Genomic DNA, 10,608 nt, shown 5'->3' with positions numbered 1-10,608 from the left:
ATTTACGAATTACTTTCCCACTACTGATGTCAAGCTTACTGGTCTGTATTTTCCTGTTTTATTTTTACAGCCTTTCTTAAACAGTGGAATAACATTGGCTATCTTCCAATGCTCTGGTACCTCTCCTGTTGCTAAGGATGATTTAAGTATGTCTGCTAGGGCCCCAGCAGTGGGAACACCTTGTCTGGCCCTGGGGATTTATCCATCCTAATTTGCCTCAAGAGAACAAACACATCTTCTGTAATCTGTATAGAGTCCATGAAGTTGATGCCATTTTGCCTTCCTTCTCTAGACTCTGTGTCCATCTCATGAGTAAATACATCTGACTTCCAGAGGACAAATTTTGTCCCTTGCAATCCTTTTGCTCTTAACACATCTGTAGAATCCCTTTGGATTCTCCTTCACCTTGTCTGCGAGGGCAACCTCATGCCTTCTCTTGGCCCTCCTGATTTCCTCCTTAAATGTTCCCTTGCATTTCTTATATTCCATAAGTACCTCACTTGTTTCTACCTGCCTATACCTGCAATGCACCTCCTTTTTCTTTTCTTGACCATTGCCTCAATACTTCTTGAAAACTAAGGTTCCCTACACCTGTTATCTTTGCTGTTTATTCTGACAAGCACATAGAACCCTTGTATTCTCAAAATTTCACTTTTGAAGGCCTCCCACTTACCAAATACACCTTTGCCAGAAAATAGCCTGTCCCAATTGACAGTTGCCAGATCCTTTTGGATACCATCAAAATTGGCATTTCTCCAGTTTAGAATCTCAACCCGTGGACCAGACCTATCCTTTTCCATAATTACTTTGAACCTTATAGCATTGTGATCACTTGATGTAAAGTGTTCCCCTACAAAAACTTCTGTTATCTGCCCTGCCTCATTCCCTAACAGCAGATCATGTATTGCATACCCTCTTGTTGGGACTTCTACATACTGATTAAGGAAACTTTCCTGAACATATTTGACAAACTCTCTCCTATCTAATCTTTTACTGTATGGGAGCCCTGGTCAATATGAGAAAAGTTAAAATCACCTACTATAACAACCTCGTGTTTCTTGCAGCAGTCTGTGATCTCTCTACAAATTTGTTCCTCTAAATCCCTTGGGCTGTTGTGTGGTCTATAATATAGCCCTATTAACATAATCATAACTTTCTTATTATTCAGTTCCACTTGATGCTTTGCAATTCGCCTACCGGAGCAACAGGTCAATGGCAGATGCTATCACTCTGGCCCTACATTCCTCCTTAGAACACCTGGAGAATAAAGATGCATACATAAGGCTTCTTTTCATTGACTACAGCTCTGCCTTTAATACCATCATTCCAAATAAGCTGATTCCTAAGCTCTGGAACCTGGGCCTGAGCACTCAGATCTGCAGCTGGATCTTCAACTTCCTCACAGACAGGACCTAGGCTGTAAAAATAGGGGACAAGCTCTCCTCTACATTCACTCTGAGCACCGGTGCCCCAACAAGGCTGTGTACTCAGCCCCCTGCTGTACTCACTGTACACCCATGATTGTGTAGCCAAGTATCCATCAGACTCAATATATAAGTTTGCTGATGACACAACAATTGTAGGCCATATCTCGGGTACATATCTCGGATGAGTTTGAGTACAGAGAGGAAATTAAGAACCTGGTGGCATGGTGCGAAGACAATAACCTATCCCTCAACGTCAGCAAGACGAAGGAATTGATTGTTGACGTCAGAAGGAGTAGTGGATCGCATGACCCCATTTACATCGGTGGTGCACAAGTGGAACAGGTCAAGAGCTTTAAGTTCCTCAGGGTCAATATCACAAATGACCTGACTTGGTCCAACCAAGCAGAGTTCACTGCCAAGAAGGCCCACCAGCACCTTTACTTCCTGAGAAAACTAAAGAAATTTGGCCTGTCCCCTAAAACCCTCACTAATTTTTATAGATGCACCATAGAAAGCATTCTTCTAGGGTGCATCACAACCTGGTATAGAAGTTGTCCTGTCCAAGACCGAAAGAAGCCGTAGCACATCACACAAACCGATCTTCCATCCTTGGACTCACTTTACACTGCACGCTGTCGGAGCAGTGCTGCCAGGATAATTAAGGACACGACCCACCCAGCCAACACACTTTTTGTCCCTCTTCCCTCCGGGAGAAGGCTCAGGAGCTTGAAGACTGGTACGGCCAGATTTGGGAATAGCTTCTTTCCAACTGTGATAGGACTGCTGAATGGATCCTGACCCAGATCTGGGCCGTACCCTCCAAATATCCGGACCTGCATCTCGGTGTTTTTGCACTACCTTACTTTCCATTTTTCTATTTTCTATTTATGATTTATAATTTAAATTTGTAATATTTACTAATTTTTACAATTTTTAATATTTAATATTTGTAATCCAGGGAGCGGGAAGTGCAGAATCAAATATAGCTGTGATGATTGTACGTTCTAGTATCAATTGTTTGGCGACAATAAAGTATAAAGTTAAGTATAAGTATAATGCTTCATTAGACAGGTTCTCCAGTCTGTCCTGGTTGAGCACTGCTGTGACATTTTCCTTGATTAGTAATCTCATCCCTCCCGATCTGTCGCATCTAAATCTAAATTCATAGTCATAGTCATAATTTATTGATCCCGGGGGAAATTGGTTTTTGTTACAGTTGCACCATAAATAATAAATAGTAATAAAACCATAAATAGTTAAATAGTAATATGTATATTATGCCAGTAAATTATGAAATAAGTCCAGGACCAGCCTATTGGCTCAGGGTGTCTGACCCTCCAAGGGAGGAGTTGTAAAGTTTGATGGCCACAGGCAGGAATGACTTCCTATGACGCTCTGTGTTGCATCTCGGTGGAATGAGTCTCTGGCTGAATGTACTCCTGTGCCCAACCAGTACATTATGTAGTGGATGGGAGACATTGTCCAAGATGGCGTGCAACTTAGACAGCATCCTCTTTTCAGACACCACCGTCAGAGAGTCCAGTTCCATCCCTACAACATCACTGGCCTTATGAATGAGTTTGTTGATTCTGTTGGTGTCTGCTACCCTCAGCCTGCTGCCCCAGCACACAACAGCAAACATGATAGCACTGGCCACTACAGACTCGTAGAACATCCTCAGCATCGTCCGGCAGATGTTAAAGGACCTCACTCTCCTCAGGAAATAGAGACGGCTCTGACACTTCTTGTAGACAGCCTCAGTGTTCTTTGACCAGTCCAGTTTATTGTCAATTCGTATCCCCAGGTATTTGTAATCCTCCGCCATGTCCACACTGACCCCCTGGATGGAAACAGGGGTCACCGGTACCTTAGCTCTCCTCAGGTCTACCACCAGCTCCTTAGTCTTTTTCACATTAGGCTGCAGATAATTCTGCTCACACCATGTGACAAAGTTTCCTACCGTAGCCCTGTACTCAGCCTCATCTCCCTTGCTGATGCATCCAGCTATGGCAGAGTCATCCGAAAACTTCTGAAGATGACAAGACTCTGTGCAGTAGTTGAAGTCCGAGGTGTAAATGGTGAAGAGAAAGGGAGACAAGACAGTCCCCTGTGGAGCCCCAGTGCTGCTGATCACTCTGTCGGACACACAGTGTTGCAAGCACACGTACTGTGGTCTGCCAGTCAGGTAATCAATAATCCATGACACCAGGAAAGCATCCACCTGCATCGCTGTCAGCTTCTCCCCCAGCAGAGCAGGGCGGATGGTGTTGAACGCACTGGAGAAGTCAAAAAGCATAACCCTCACAGTGCTCGCTGGCTTGTCCAGGTGGGCGTAGACACGGTTCAGCAGGTAGTCGATGGCAGCCTCAACCCCTAGTCGGGGCTGGTAGGCGAACTGGAGGGGATCTAAATGTGGCCTGACCATAGGCCGGAGCAGCTCCAGAACAAGTCTGTCCAGGGTCTTCATGATGTGGGAGGTCAATGCCACCGGTCTGTAGTCATTGAGGCCGCTGGGGCGTGGCGTCTTCGGCACAGGGATGAGGCAGGACGTCTTCCACAGTACAGGAACCCTCCGGAGCCTCAGGCTCAGGTTGAAGACATGGCGAAGTACTCCACATAGCTGAGGGGCACAGGCTTTGAGCACCCTGGTACTGACACCATCTGGTCCTGCAGCCTTGCTTGGGTTGAGACGTTTCAGCTGTCTTCTCACCTGTTCAGCTGTGAAGCCCACCGTGGTGGTTTTGTGTGGGGAAGGGTCATGAGAGCAGGGTGGGGGACTGTGAGGAGGGGTAGGAGGGGAGAGTGGATTATGTGTTGGTTGGGGGCCGACAACAGATGGCTCATGTGGGGGATGGGCAGGGGCTACAATGTCAAATCTGTTAAAGAACAGGTTAAGTTCATTGGCCCTGTCCACACTGCCTTCAGCTCCTCTGTTGCTAGTTTGCCGGAACCCAGTGATGGTCCTCATCCCCCTCCAGACCTCTCTCATGTTGTTCTGCTGGAGTTTCCACTCAAGCTTCCTCCTGTACCTGTCTTTAGCCTCCCTGATCCTGGCTTTCAGGTCCCTCTGTATTGCCCTCAGCTCCTCCCTATTTCCATCTCTAAACGTCCTCTTTTTAGCGTTCAGGATGTCCTTAATGTCCTTTGTTTCCCATGGCTTGTTGTTTGAATAACTAAGGACAGTTCTTGTCGGAACATTGCAGTCCACACAGAAGTTGATGTAATCAGTGATGCACTCTGTGAGCCCATCAATATCCTCTCCATGGCTCACAGAGTGCCTGCCAGTCTGTCACCTCAAAACAACCCTGGAGCGCCTCATAAGCCTCCTCCGACCATTTCCTCACTGTCCTCGAGGTTGCAGGTTTACTCTTCACCAGAGGCACGTAGCAGGGTTTGAGATGCACCAGGTTGTGTCCTGACCTTCCCAGTGGGGGGAGGGGAGAGGAGCTGTATGCATCCTTAACGTTAGCGTACATCAAATCCAGAGTCCTCTCCCCTCTGGTTGTACAGCTCACATACTGCGTGAAGTTGGGCAGTGTTCTAGCCATGGTAACATGGTTGAAGTCACCTGAGATGGTAATGAGGGCACTTGGGTGCTGGGTTTGTAATCTGCCTATGACGGTGTAAATGGTGTTACACACCGATGTCGGGTTGGCAGAGGGAGGGATGTACACAACAACCACAATTGCATGTGAAATTCCCCTTGGCAAATAATATGGCCGGAGTCCAACAGCAAAAAGTTCAATATCCGGGCTACAGACACGTTCCTTGATCGTAATATACCCAGGGTTGCACCATCTGTTGTTTACCAGAACAGCAAGCCCCCATCCTTTACGCTTACCGCTCTCAGTGCAATTCCGGTCAGCTTGAATGGTCTGGAAGCCCTCTATGGAAACACTTTGATCGGGTATGTCCTCGTGCAGCCACGTCTCAGTGAAGCACATGACACTACTCTCCTGAAATGTTCTCTGACTCCTGAGAAGTGCAGTTAGTTCGTCCATTTTATTCCCCAGTGATCTCACATTTCCCATGATAAGAGAGGGGAGACACGACTTATAACTTCTCTTCTCCAAAAGCCTCTGTTGTGTCGACCCGGTCCTCTTCCCTCGCCTTTTTGATCCCTCTCTGCATCCTCTGTGTGTTTTCCTCCAGATTTCAGCCGGTATGTCCGCTGCTCTGTTCGCTAAGCCGGCGGGCATGAGCGCAATCAGTTGGTCCCTGGAATACACAATGCGGCCATCCTGCTGCCACGCTAATGAGACGTGCCCGAATGTAACTAATTCTAGCGCTAAAAAAACAAGTAAAACTCTCTCCACCAGCATGTTAGAGGGGGTGCAGCTTCAATGTGTTACCGTGAGAAAAAAATACAGCAAATAACTAAGTTAAAAAGTTAAAAAGTAAGAAACTACGGAGCAACTGTAACAGGCTGCATGCACGACCGGCGCATGCGCACAAAAATAAAATTCCAGTGAGTACAGGCCCAAAGCTGCCAAACGCTCCACATATTTTAACCCCTTCATTCCCAGACATGCCCCTCCTGCAACCAAGTCTCACTAATGGCTACAATACTACAATTACAGGTGTTGATCTACGCCCTGAGCTCATCTGCCTTTCCTACAATATTTCTTGCATCGAGAGGTACCCAGCTCAGGACATTAGTCGCACCATGCTCAACCTTTTGATTCCTGACTCTGACTGAAGTCTTAACAGGATGTGTAGCCACAACCTCTCCACTTATTATTTTGGAACTCTGGTTCCTATCCCCCTCCAACTCTCATTTAAACCCCACTGTGCCATACTAGCAAACCTTCCCGCTAGGTTATTTGTCCCCTTCTGGTTCAGGTCTCTTTTGTTCACGTCCCACCCTCCCTGGAAGAGAGCCCAATGTTTCAAATAGGTAGAGATTTTGAGACAGATGAGAAAAAAATTCAAAACTTAAAAGAAGTTAAAAATATTGGTTGGAGACACTGAGATGTGGATATGACTATAGATTCTGTTCCATTGATTCTGTTAATTGCCAGGTCTACAGTGGCTGCCAGACCCCCTTCCTCCCTAGAACAAAGACAGAGATTCTTCATTTATAATGCCAATAAATATATTGTATAAATATGGGTTCTCTTTAAGGAATCAAAACAAAAGCTCCATGTAGGCACATTTTTCCAGTTTGGTGGACTGATACATCAAGCCTCTCAGTATTCCAGCTAACATTGAGCACTTGAAGACATGGGAAACTCATGCGGTTAAACTCATTTACAGGGTACTGATGTCGTTTGTGCAAGCAGAGGATCCATCTTATAGCCCTGCAAACAGAATGATAAATGCCTTGTGGCTGGTGGTATGATGTTCAAAAATATAATCTCACCAATCTCCTCATTCTGTTTGAAGTATCCCCAATCTGGATCTTCTGTCTGATTGGGTCCCCTCAGTTCAGCTATATTCAGCTTTGGCCTTTTTGTAGCGCTTTTCTGAGATCATCGTATTAAACCAAGCAGCACACTGTTAAGAGGCCCTCTGCTCTAAAGTTAGGACTGTCGTTATGTATTGTCGTTATCACGGTGTTCAGCTACAGCACTTGTAGAAAACAACATTCATTTACTCTTACTTTGCACTAGAAAATGTAAAATAGAAAGAAATGACATGAAATTCTGTATGAAAACATGGGTAGTATACTACAAGGCTCATGCTCTGGTTATTATATGGGTGATAATACTTTACAGCAATACATGAATAAAGTCTGGTGCACAGTATATTTACATCTTGTAACCACCTGAAGTTATTTTCATAGAACAGAAATCAATTTGTAAGTGATTTCTCCACCAGATTTCTATGGAACTTCGGAACGCTGCATCCCTAAGACAGGGAAAGGAAAATAATTGCATTGACTTCTTCAATATTTTAGAGTAATCAAGAATGAAAGGGAGTTTGATACTAATCCTCAAAATTTCAAACTGTTGGAGCAACATGCGATACTTATGAAGGAATTCACCTTTAATGGTTTATTTTAATAATATTACCAACTACCTGTATAATTTGCATCTCCCAACATACATTTAGGAAAACAATTATATAATCAGATCAACACCATATTTGTATTCAATTTAATAAACTATTACAACAAATGATTTGACCAAATTGCATTTCATTTGATTATTTTTATGTTCAAAAAATGCAGCAGAGTTTGACCTGGTCACCATGATGAGAAAATGCCAATCTCAAAAATCCTAGCCTTCCATTGGCTGAAAAAGAGCGCTTGGAGAGCGTACATCCAATCATAGGTCAAATCTTTCTAATGTGCTCTACTTCCAAAAAAATGAACTGGGAGGCACTGGGTAGAAAGTAGGTTGATTTTTGCAAGCGGTTTAGATCAGGTCATTAAGATGTGGTATAAATTTCTGTTCAAAGTGAATCAATACAGGAGGTTGGAAGGAATGAGGAAGACACAAAAACGGAAGTGGCTTTTAGATATTGAAATGTTTATAATATTAAATTATTGCTTATAGAACAGCCTTTTCACTGTGACATCTTTGTATTCATTCCAGCTGAATGATGGAACCGACATACAAAGCATTACCTGGCCGAAGGAAAATGTTATTTTCCTGGACCAGCCAGGGGTTCTGAAGCAAACGACACGACCTTGTCACAATAAAAGCAAGATACCGCTCTTTTGACAGCACCACTTAATAATATTTGAATTGAGCTAATTAAAATTAAGCACATATTTAGTGCTTCCGCTTAAAAATAAATAAGTGGAATTTGCAATAGAAAACACACAAAGACGCTACCAACGTCACTTTCGGGTATTGTTTACAAGCTCCGCCTGCAGCGTGGCTGTGATGGTTAAAGGCAGTATGACATGTGTGGCTGGTAAAGCCCAGTACTGCGGCACATCGCGGAAACAGCACTGCAAAAACCGAGAGGAGAACTGCAAACGGACGATTATGTAAGTCACAGAAATAGCAGAGCATTTGCAGAATGAGACCGACACCAAAGCTTTCTTTTTTTTATATAAAAAAAAGGGAAACCTAATCTAATATGTAAACGTTTCCTGTTTGTAACGCTTACCGGATCCGACGTTTTGGGCTGAAATGACAGCTATTAGGGAAATGGGAAATAACACGTAGGAAACGCAGCGGAGTCAGGCCTTTTGTGTAGTGGCTCTCTTCTGGATCTCAATGCCGCTGACTACAGGGTTTCATTTGCAACAGTGCGGTGCAGACATTTATGTATGTATACCGGAATTAATGTAAAATGCATGTACGTTGGATGTATTGATGCCTTAAATGAATATGCATATTTAAATTGTAGCTCGATATACATTAATGTCTTTTAAACTTTCATAGTTATCTATATTAATTTCTTACTATAATGCATATTCATTTCCAATTGAAGGCGGCAATGCTTCTAGAGTGTGTATATACAATTTATATCTATGTAGAAGACCCCATAGGTTGAAGCATTGGGATCCAGGAGAGAGCCAGAACATGAAAGCCCCTAACACATTACATTTATGAGCGTATTCATGTTTAACTACACTGCAATGGTGACTACACTTTAAAAGTTGGACTTTGGTGTATCCTGAACACATGAAAAGGGCTATATAAATGGAAGTTTTTCTTCATAATTCGACCGAAATCCAATAATGTACTCCTGAATCAAATATTCAGGAGAAGTAACTTGACTCAGCAAACCAACCATTTAGAAAAGGATTGAACATTTCTCTGTCGTCGAAATTTAAAAAAAAAACACCAATATACAAAAACTAGTTACATTCTTGGTCTTTTATATTTGGCACTATGTCACCAAGGGGCCGCTGAAAAGAGTGTTATCACTGGATTGTGGGAGCTGTAACTTTTGGTCATTGAAGGTGTGATGCCAATGGTTTTTTTGCAATAAACCACTCATTCCCTTATAGCTCTACAAAAGAAAGTACAGTATTTTCTACTTGTTGGCCCTAGCTTAACATTTCATTCACTTTTAATTATTTTAATGGATACTTTGTGGTGAACATATAATTTTTAATATCAGATACAATGTACCCAATGCTGCCTGTTGAGAAAGGAGGTGGTAAGGAATTAGCATTCATTAAGTTTAATATGTGGTATGATTGATAGTTGCATTTAGCTGGACATACTCTTTAACTATCAAAGTTAGTCTCCTGCAACAATTGAACAATTAGTAGGAAATGTTTGTGAAGGCCAGTAAACTTGAAATGTAGAAAGAGTGAAGTGTATTGGCATCTGATCCTGTAACATTTTTTCATGAAGATACAGCTAAGATACAAAGTAGCTCGAGTAATTTAAATGGATTTTAATGACATTTATCAATCATAGGAGTTTCAAGATTAGGAGGTTCAATTTGCATTAACCTTTTCTAAATTTTTAATTCATTCAGAGGAAACACTATATTGCAACAAAAATAAATAGGATTGCATTCTAAGTGTGTTTCTCCAGCATTTTATTGTAAATGTCCTTCTTTATACAATAAGGATGGAGTGGTATTAGTTGAGCACTGGTCTGATTATAATATGGATTCTGAGTGATTATTTAGAGTGTATGCCTATCCAGTTCCAGACTGAAAATGGGAACACTAGAGACACTAAAATGCTGAAAAACTAATAGAAAATGCAGGAACACTCTGCAGATCAGGCAGTACTTATGGAAGGAGAAACAAGAGTTAATGTATCATGTTAACAGCCTTTAATGAGAACTGAAAAGCATAAAAACAAGTTTATTTTCTCAGTTAGACGTCTAGTTAGATAACTAACTTGTTTTCTCACTTTCCAAGTTCTAATGAAGTGTTTTTTTACCTGAATTATTTACTCTGTTTATTTTTCCACAGATCCTACCTGACCTATTAAGTGTTTCTAACATTATCTGTTTGGAGTTTCAGTATTAAATGACCATTTATATTGTCAGTTTGTATTAAAGGGCATTTAATCTGTTTGATAATTCCAAGTCATTTAAGTAATATACAATCTCTAACCAGAAGCAGCAATTGTTTTCTTTTTAAAGTCATCTGAAATTTTATTGAAAGATAATTTCTGTAGTCAGAGTTATGACTAATTTATTTAGTCCTTGGATATAAATCAGTATCATTTTCAAAGTGGCATTTTTTGCTCTTATTTTCACATACTAGATTTTATATTTTATTGTAAATGGTAATGGCTATGCTAATTTGACAA

General features: G+C 42.1%; 1 protein-coding gene across 3 annotated transcripts in view; it reads left to right on the top strand.

Moving 5' to 3' along the window:
• The first annotated feature begins 8,265 nt into the window (after nt 1-8,265).
• The window catches only part of ppp1r9ba (protein phosphatase 1, regulatory subunit 9Ba), a 252,030-nt gene continuing 249,687 nt past the window's right edge, over nt 8,266-10,608 (top strand). For 2 of the 3 annotated variants that reach the window (XM_072249437.1, XM_072249435.1), the window contains exon 1: nt 8,266-8,367. The gene's annotated coding sequence lies outside the window, so the exon portion shown is untranslated. Of the gene's footprint in view, nt 8,368-8,560; nt 8,651-10,608 lie in introns of those variants that run through there. The other variant, XM_072249436.1, reaches the window with a different exon arrangement.

Source organism: Mobula birostris, chromosome X (assembly GCF_030028105.1).
Source record: "Mobula birostris isolate sMobBir1 chromosome X, sMobBir1.hap1, whole genome shotgun sequence".
NCBI lineage: Eukaryota > Metazoa > Chordata > Chondrichthyes > Myliobatiformes > Myliobatidae > Mobula > Mobula birostris.
This window is presented reverse-complemented; position numbering and strand designations above follow the sequence as displayed.